Consider the following 9176-nt stretch of genomic DNA (forward strand, 5'->3'; position numbering starts at 1 on the left):
AGGACACAAGCTCTATACACAGTATATATATTATATATGTTTTCTATTCAACAAAAGTCGGGGAATAAAGCTTGAAATGATTGAAATGCTTTCTAAATATAGTAACAGTCAAACTATATTTCACTATTCTTCTAACTATGAAGTAAATGCTTAGTGACAGTACAAAAGTTGTCTTGTTTAAATTCTAAGAATTCTATTTAGTATCTTTTTCATGTTGAGAAGAGCTGCGAAGTTCGATCTTGTCTTGATGAAAAGAGAATGTGATGCTTCGCTCCCAATGCAAATTAGATTTCAGATTTCACATACTGCATCTCAGATGAGGAAAGGCATACGATGCGGGACAACCAGAGGTGTCACGGGGTGCACAGGAATTGATGTTGCACAGTTCACAGAGCGATCTGTACACAAAAATGTTGGTCAGAATGGTCCAGAACCATTTTAACGTTCTGTGTCACTCCCTACAGTGTATTCCAGGGCAGCCAAAGTGTTCTTGAGCTCTTGACTCGTCTGGAGATGGGACAGAGTGTGTTGGGGCCAGTCTGCTCGGACTGTGCCCAGTCCCTCAACAACCAACCTGCCCGCCACACTGAGAGGAGGGAGTATGACAATGCAGAGGAAATGTACGAGAGAGCCCCGGATATCAGGATGAGAGCCCTGTCCCCTGACCACTCCTCCCTGGCCTACACCCCCAAACCCCTGGGAATGCTCTACAAACACAGGGTAGGTTGAGGAGATGGGATGTTTCCAACCAAGCCACCACAGGGCTGTTGCATATAATCCCATTAAACCAAGTCCTAGACCAGGAGAAGTTCACTCTTTTCTTTACAACCAATTCTGTATTTTGGATGTAAATGACATGTTATAGATGTGTGGGGACACAAAAAACATGAACTCTCAAAACGTATGTCCTCTTAGAAATGGAAACACTCATTGTTGTGATGAAGGTCTTTAGATTTTGTACATATGACATTGTGTCATTCTGAACTTTATCTGCAAAGTTATTCCATTTTGTGCGATTGAGCGGTTTCCCCTATCCAGCTGTTCTATTCTCCGTGTAGCCTGCTGCTAGAATGGACAGAGGTATCACTTCTGAAGTTTTGATTGACAGTATTTCTTGTATACAACATCTAAAGACCTGCATCCCTAATACTGAGAGCTTTGCCGTTTCTGAAGGACGTATTTGGGTATTTTTGGAGCCTTTGTTCATGTTTACCCACGGCCCCCATAATGCAGAACGAGCAATGAGGAAGTGTAACGCTGGTGGGGAAAGTTTCTCTAAACCAAGGGAAATCGCAAAAGTATTCTCTTCTATAACGTTTCTGTTTTGAAAGTTAGCTTAGGAACCTTGAGTTCTTATTCCTCACTCAACTCAAGTTCTATTGGGTTGTAGGTTGTGTAATCCTGATTTGTGACGCTGACAGAGGATATGTGGGATGCCCAGGGGAAGCTGGAGAAGGCTGCTCCTGTATGAGCTGGCTCTGGACATCAGGGAGATGAGTTTCGGACTTAAACACCCCAGTATGTCCACAGTATTGGTCAACCTGGCTGTATTCTACAGCAAACTGGTGAGAGGACCAATACTGCTTACAGTTCACTGCATACCAGATTGGAGTTTAAAAATCCTTTCAAATAGATGATCGTTTGGTTGAGTCTGCCTGGAGTGCCAGATGTGTGGGGGTTGCAGTTTTGGGACTCTTCTATTGGTTTATTAAGCCAGGCAAGCTGGAACAGGCACAACCGTGTTTGAAATGATTTTTCATATATTTGAACCCCTGGTCTGCTGCATGCATACTAGGGACAGCTGTGTGTGGTTTGATTTTAATTGGATTCCCAGCTTAATTAGATTTCAAATGGAAATTTAGAGTGTTTCTCTCATATTCTGTCTGTGTGTTATTGTGTCTGACAGAAGAAGCACTTCCTCATCCTCATTGTGCAGTATGGGGGTGCCGAAAACATGAACAAAGGCTCCAAAAAGACCCAAATATATACTTTTAGAAACTGAAACGCTCTCAGTATAGTGATGCAGGTCTTTTGATGTAGTACACATTCCAGACTTTATCCTCAATGTTATTTTCATTTTTGTGCTACTAGAGCGGTTACACACACACACACACACAGTACTATGAGCTGAACATCGTCATCAACCTTGTTTTGTCTCTGTCCATCCTCCTCCCTCTCTTTTCCCCAGCTATGAGGAAGGGGACTTTGAGAAAGAAGCAAAGCTCTACAAGCGAGCCATGGAGATCGGAGGTGGAGCCTTCTCTGGTGTGTGGGAAGGCCCCGTCTTGATACTCATCCAGTGGAGACACGTTTAGCCTGCGAGGGCCCACCCCTCTCCCACACGCCCACGCGCCTCCCAAGAACACAGGTGGTGGATCTCAATTTGTCTGTCCTTGATCCCATGTGTCCATTTCCTTGTGTCCTTCCAGAAATGCATTGGTTGAGAAGGGTGAAGATCATAGGCGCCAGATTCCCCCCGCCTCATAAATACCTTGTAGAATCTCTGCCTTTGTGTTTGGCAGGATTGAGGGGAAAGAAGCCTCTTCTTTGTCACAAGGAGATTCCTCCCGCCAAAACGGTAACATAAAAAGATTGAATAATGAAACAATATTTCTGTAATCCAAGCAGTTGGAATGGTCCGTGGGTACTTAAAGAACAATCCTGTCGAACAGTTATACTGTCCTATCTCTGAATGTGTATATTTCCCAGTTGTCAGAGTTATATCCAAATGTTGGAACTTGTGATTAAATATGAAACTATTTGTGAGAAGATGAAATGTGATGTTAGCCTTGTAAATGAGAGAATTGTTTTTCATATAAAGCCTTAACTAGTCATTGACCACACCCACGTGTGCACAGACATTACGTCGGCGTTATGGAACGCCTCCTTTTCCCAGAGAGTATAAAACCCACTTCTAAGAAAATTTACAAAGACCAGAAAGTGTGACGCGGTGGCTACATGGCTGAGAAATGGATTAAAACTAGAGACCAAGCAGGCGGACAGTGTGAAGTGGACATCACAAATAGTTCTAATCGATTAGACCAAAACATGGCGGGTTGCTGCTGGTGTGGAAAGTGGTCTTAGCTGTACCCAGAAGATGAAGACTACACAGGAACATTCAGTCTGAGGCTGTTTAAGTACTTTAGTCTAGTAAACAGGAGTGGTACTCTGAAAGATCCATTCTAGACGACCATTGGTACGTCTGACGTACACATTATAACAGCTACAACTACGAAAGATTTTGATCTCTGGTGGACATACCAGAGACTTTTTGTTGAATTACTCTCCAGATGGACTGGCGATTTCAACAGAGACAAGACATACACACGTAAATATGTACATTGCAATTATTTTCGAATGAGCAGCCGTTCATGTGCAAAGTATTCACATTTTCATGAGCATAGTTATCAGCTGTATGTGCGTAGGGAAGTTATTTGTTTCTTCTCCCGCTCTTTCTTTCATGCCCCTCCCTTTCCCTCTCTTTTGAATCCACCATTTTGTGGATCAACCCGCCATACCAGTTTAGTTGCATTATGCGGACCGAGCGGTCGCATCTGCACTCGGTCCGCAGGTAGTATTACATTTCATTACATTTCATTATAGTACAACGGTTTGATTTGTCTAATCTTAGCAATTTCTTCTTAGCTAGCTACATAGCCGTCTTTGTATCATAGATAATTGCGTAATTATCGTATTTCGTCGTCCTAACGCAGTCTACACTGCCCTGCAGCTAGCCAGCTAGCTAACGTCCACCGTTAGCTAGTCCACCGTCTACCGATTAGCAGCACAACTATTACACTCAACTGAACGACTTGATTAGTGTAGTGTTAGCTAGCTACATAGTTGTCTTTGCTGTCTTCGTACCCAAGATAATTGTGTAGTTTAGAGTGTGTAGTTTTATGTCGTCCTTAACATAGGAGACTCTGCTAGCTAGCCAACAGCTAGCCAACGTCTACCGAACAGAACTTCTGCACTCAACATTCCGGTCGCATTTCGCTTCGCTCCACACGAGACTCTGCTAGCTAGCCAACAGCTAGCCAACGTCTACCGAACAGAACTTCTGCACTCAACATTCCGGTCGCATTTCGCTTCGCTCCACAGGTAGTATCACATTTTTCATTTCATTACAGTACAACGGCTTGATTTGTTTGATCGTAGCTAGCTACATAGCTAGCTACATAGCCGTCTTTGTATCAAAGATAATTGTGTAGTCTAGAGCGATTTCCTAGGTTAGCTAGCCAGCTATTGTCGTTCTTTTAACGCAACGTAACGTAATCAACACTGCTAGCTAGCCAGCTAGCCCCGAATAGCAGCACAGTAGAAACTATTACACTCAACGGAACGACTTGATTAGTGTAGTGTCAACAACGCAGCCAATGCCAGCTAGCCTACATAGTCAACAACGCAGCCTCTGCCAGCTAGCCTACTTCAGCAGTACTGTATCATTTTAATCATTTTAGTCAATAAGATTCTTGCTACGTAAGCTTAACTTTCTGAACACTCGTGACGTGTAGTCCACTTGTCATTCCAACTTCCTTTGCATTAGCGTAGCCTCTTGTGTAGCCTGTCAACTATGTGTCTGTCTATCCCTGTTCTCTCCTCTCTGCACAGACCATACAAACGCTCCACACCGCGTGGCCGCGGCCACCCTAATCTGGTGGTCCCAGCGCACGACCCACGTGGAGTTCCAGGTCTCCGGTAGCCTCTGGAACTGCCGATCTGCGGCCAACAAGGCAGAGTTCATCTCCGCCTATGTCTCCCTCCAGTCCCTCGACTTCTTGGCACTGACGGAAACATGGATCACCACAGACAACACTGCTACTCCTACTGCTCTCTCTTCGTCCGCCCACGTGTTCTCGCACACCCCGAGAGCTTCTGGTCAGCGGGGTGGTGGCACCGGGATCCTCATCTCTCCCAAGTGGTCATTCTCTCTTTCTCCCCTTACCCATCTGTCTATCGCCTCCTTTGAATTCCATGCTGTCACAGTTACCAGCCCTTTCAAGCTTAACATCCTTATCATTTATCGCCCTCCAGGTTCCCTCGGAGAGTTCATCAATGAGCTTGATGCCTTGATAAGCTCCTTTCCTGAGGACGGCTCACCTCTCACAGTTCTGGGCGACTTTAACCTCCCCACGCCTACCTTTGACTCATTCCTCTCTGCCTCCTTCTTTCCACTCCTCTCCTCTTTTGACCTCACCCTCTCACCTTCCCCCTACTCACAAGGCAGGAAATACGCTCGACCTCATCTTTACTAGATGCTGTTCTTCCACTAACCTCGTTGCAACTCCCTCCAAGTCTCCGACCACTACCTTGTATCCTTTTCCTCTCGCTCTCATCCAACACTTCCCACACTGCCCCTACTCGGATGGTATCGCGCCGTCCCAACCTTCGCTCTCTCTCCCCCGCTACTCTCTCCTCTTCCATCCTATCATCTCTTCCCTCTGCTCAAACCTTCTCCAACCTATCTCCTGATTCTGCCTCCTCAACCCTCCTCTCCTCCCTTTCTGCATCCTTTGACTCTCTATGTCCCCTATCCTCCAGGCCGGCTCGGTCCTCCCCTCCCGCTCCGTGGCTCGACGACTCATTGCGAGCTCACAGAACAGGGCTCCGGGCAGCCGAGCGGAAATGGAGGAAAACTCGCCTCCCTGCGGACCTGACATCCTTTCACTCCCTCCTCTCTACATTTTCCTCTTCTCTCTCTGCTGCTAAAGCCACTTTCTACCACTCTAAATTCCAAGCATCTGCCTCTAACCCTAGGAAGCTCTTTGCAACCTTCTCCTCCCTCCTGAATCCTCCCCCCCCCCCTCCTCCCTCTCTGCAGATGACTTCGTCAACCATTTTGAAAAGAAGGTCGACGACATCCGATCCTCGTTTGCTAAGTCAAACGACACCGCTGGTTCTGCTCACACTGCCCTACCCTGTGCTCTGACCTCTTTCTCCCCTCTCTCTCCAGATGAAATCTCGCGTCTTGTGACGGCCGGCCGCCCAACAACCTGCCCGCTTGACCCTATCCCCTCCTCTCTTCTCCAGACCATTTCCGGAGACCTTCTCCCTTACCTCACCTCGCTCATCAACTCATCCCTGACCGCTGGCTACGTCCCTTCCGTCTTCAAGAGAGCGAGAGTTGCACCCCTTCTGAAAAAACCTACACTCGATCCCTCCGATGTCAACAACTACAGACCAGTATCCCTTCTTTCTTTTCTCTCCAAAACTCTTGAACGTGCCGTCCTTGGCCAGCTCTCCCGCTATCTCTCTCAGAATGACCTTCTTGATCCTAATCAGTCAGGTTTCAAGACTAGTCATTCAACTGAGACTGCTCTTCTCTGTATCACGGAGGCGCTCCGCACTGCTAAAGCTAACTCTCTCTCCTCTGCTCTCATCCTTCTAGACCTATCGGCTGCCTTCGATACTGTGAACCATCAGATCCTCCTCTCCACCCTCTCCGAGTTGGGCATCTCCGGCGCGGCCCACGCTTGGATTGCGTCCTACCTGACAGGTCGCTCCTACCAGGTGGCGTGGCGAGAATCCGTCTCCACACCACGTGCTCTCACCACTGGTGTCCCCCAGGGCTCTGTTCTAGGCCCTCTCCTATTCTCGCTATACACCAAGTCACTTGGCTCTGTCATAACCTCACATGGTCTCTCCTATCATTGCTATGCAGACGACACACAATTAATCTTCTCCTTTCCCCTTCTGATGACCAGGTGGCGAATCGCATCTCTGCATGTCTGGCAGACATATCCGTGTGGATGACGGATCACCACCTCAAGCTGAACCTCGGCAAGACGGAGCTGCTCTTCCTCCCGGGAAGGACTGCCCGTTCCATGATCTCGCCATCACGGTTGACAACTCCATTGTGTCCTCCTCCCAGAGCGCTAAGAACCTTGGCGTGATCCTGGACAACACCCTGTCGTTCTCAACTAACATCAAGGCGGTGGCCCGTTCCTGTAGGTTCATGCTCTACAACATCCGCAGAGTACGACCCTGCCTCACACAGGAAGCGGCGCAGGTCCTAATCCAGGCACTTGTCATCTCCCGTCTGGATTACTGCAACTCGCTGTTGGCTGGGCTCCCTGCCTGTGCCATTAAACCCTACAACTCATCCAGAACGCCGCAGCCCGTCTGGTGTTCAACCTTCCCAAGTTCTCTCACGTCACCCCGCTCCTCCGCTCCCTCCACTGGCTTCCAGTTGAAGCTCGCATCCGCTACAAGACCATGGTGCTTGCCTACGGAGCTGTGAGGGGAACGGCACCTCAGTACCTCCAGGCTCTGATCAGGCCCTACACCCAAACAAGGGCACTGCGTTCATCCACCTCTGGCCTGCTCGCCTCCCTACCACTGAGGAAGTACAGTTCCCGCTCAGCCCAGTCAAAACTGTTCGCTGCTCTGGCCCCCAATGGTGGAACAAACTCCCTCACGACGCCAGGACAGCGGAGTCAATCACCACCTTCCGGAGACACCTGAAACCCCACCTCTTTAAGGAATACCTAGGATAGGATAAAGTAATCCCTCTCACCCCCCCTCCCCCTGAAAAGATTTAGATGCACTACTGTTCCACTGGAGGTCATAAGGTGAATGCACCAATTTGTAAGTCGCTCTGGATAAGAGCGTCTGCTAAATGACTTAAATGTAAATGTAAATATGTAGTAATCAATGTGTAAACTATTATTGTTTGTGTGTTTGTCATTCTGTGTGATTTAGTTAGTGAATAAATAATTAAGCCAATTTGTACATCTCTGATTCATCATTTATACTAGAGTTCGTGCAGATAGCCAAGGACACATATTTGCGACATTCAGAATGAGACTGAAGGTAAATAAGAATGAATGAATTGACTGTGACTGATGTAAGAGATTTTTATATTTAGAGTTTAGTTGGGAGAACTTTTTCTGTGGTGCCCCAGATGACTAATGAATTGTTACATGAGTAATTTAATCGCATAATAACTTAACGTGGTATGTAATTGACTGTTATTTTACAGAATAATCACGTTAATGCTAGTCAGGACATGACAAAGGGCAGGAACCTGGAATCTTCTCGAATTTTGAGAAGGGGCAAAGGAGAGGGGACATGAGGAATTACAATCTGCATTCCTGAGAAGAACAAAGTCCATTGAGAGTGCGATGGTTCGTTATGCTGCTTTCTGATGGAACAGTGTAGTGCTGTCACCTATCAAGTGTACTGTAGCTAATGGCCTTTTTGGAGATATGAAGTATGCTTAATTTAATAATGTCTGTTTTAATAATATGCATTTTATAATGTGTTATGAAAGAATGTGAAATGACATCAACACCAGGTTATAAAGTTTTTTTTTAAATTCCATATTCACAACTGCTTCCAAATTACCATAGCTCTCTGTTACTGTCTATGGAAATATATACAGATATACAGGGACTTCAAAACGTATTCACACCCCCCTTGACTTTTTACACATGTTCTGTTAGCCTGAATTTAAAATTGATTCAATTGAGATTTTTGTCACAGGCAATACCACATACCTCATAATGTCAAAGTGGAATTATGTTTTTCGAACGTAAACCACAAAAGGGGTTGAAACTATTCAACCCCTTTTGTTATGGCAAGCCTAAATAAATCATATTTGCTTAACAAGTCACAAGTTACATGGATTCACTCTGTGTGCAATAAGTGTTTAACATATATTTTTTAATGACTGTCTCATCTCTGTACCCCACACATATAATTATCTGTAAAGTCTCTTAGTTGAGTAGTGAATTTCAACCACAAAGACCAGAGGGGCTTCCCCATGCCTCGCAAAGAAGGGCACCTATTGGTAGATGGGTAAAATAAAGAAAAAAAGAAGCATACATTGAATATCCTTTTGAGCATGGTGGAGTTATTTACACTTTGGGTGGCGTATCAATACACCCACTCACTACAAAGATTCAGCCATCCTAATTAACTCAGTTGCCCAGAGAGGAAGGATACCTCTCAGGGATTTCACCATGAGGCCAATGGTGACTTTAAAACAGTTAAAGTTGAATGGCTGTGATAGGAGTTAACTGAGGATGGATCAACATTGTAGTTACTCTCCATATTTTCAAGCATAGTGGTGGCTGCATCATGTTATGGGTATGCTTGTAATCATTAAGGACTGGGGAGTTTTTCAGGATAAAAAAGGAATGGAGCTAAGCATAGGCAAAATTCTAGAGGAAAAC

This window comes from Oncorhynchus nerka, linkage group LG12, assembly GCF_034236695.1.
Source record: "Oncorhynchus nerka isolate Pitt River linkage group LG12, Oner_Uvic_2.0, whole genome shotgun sequence".
NCBI classification, from domain to species: domain Eukaryota; kingdom Metazoa; phylum Chordata; class Actinopteri; order Salmoniformes; family Salmonidae; genus Oncorhynchus; species Oncorhynchus nerka.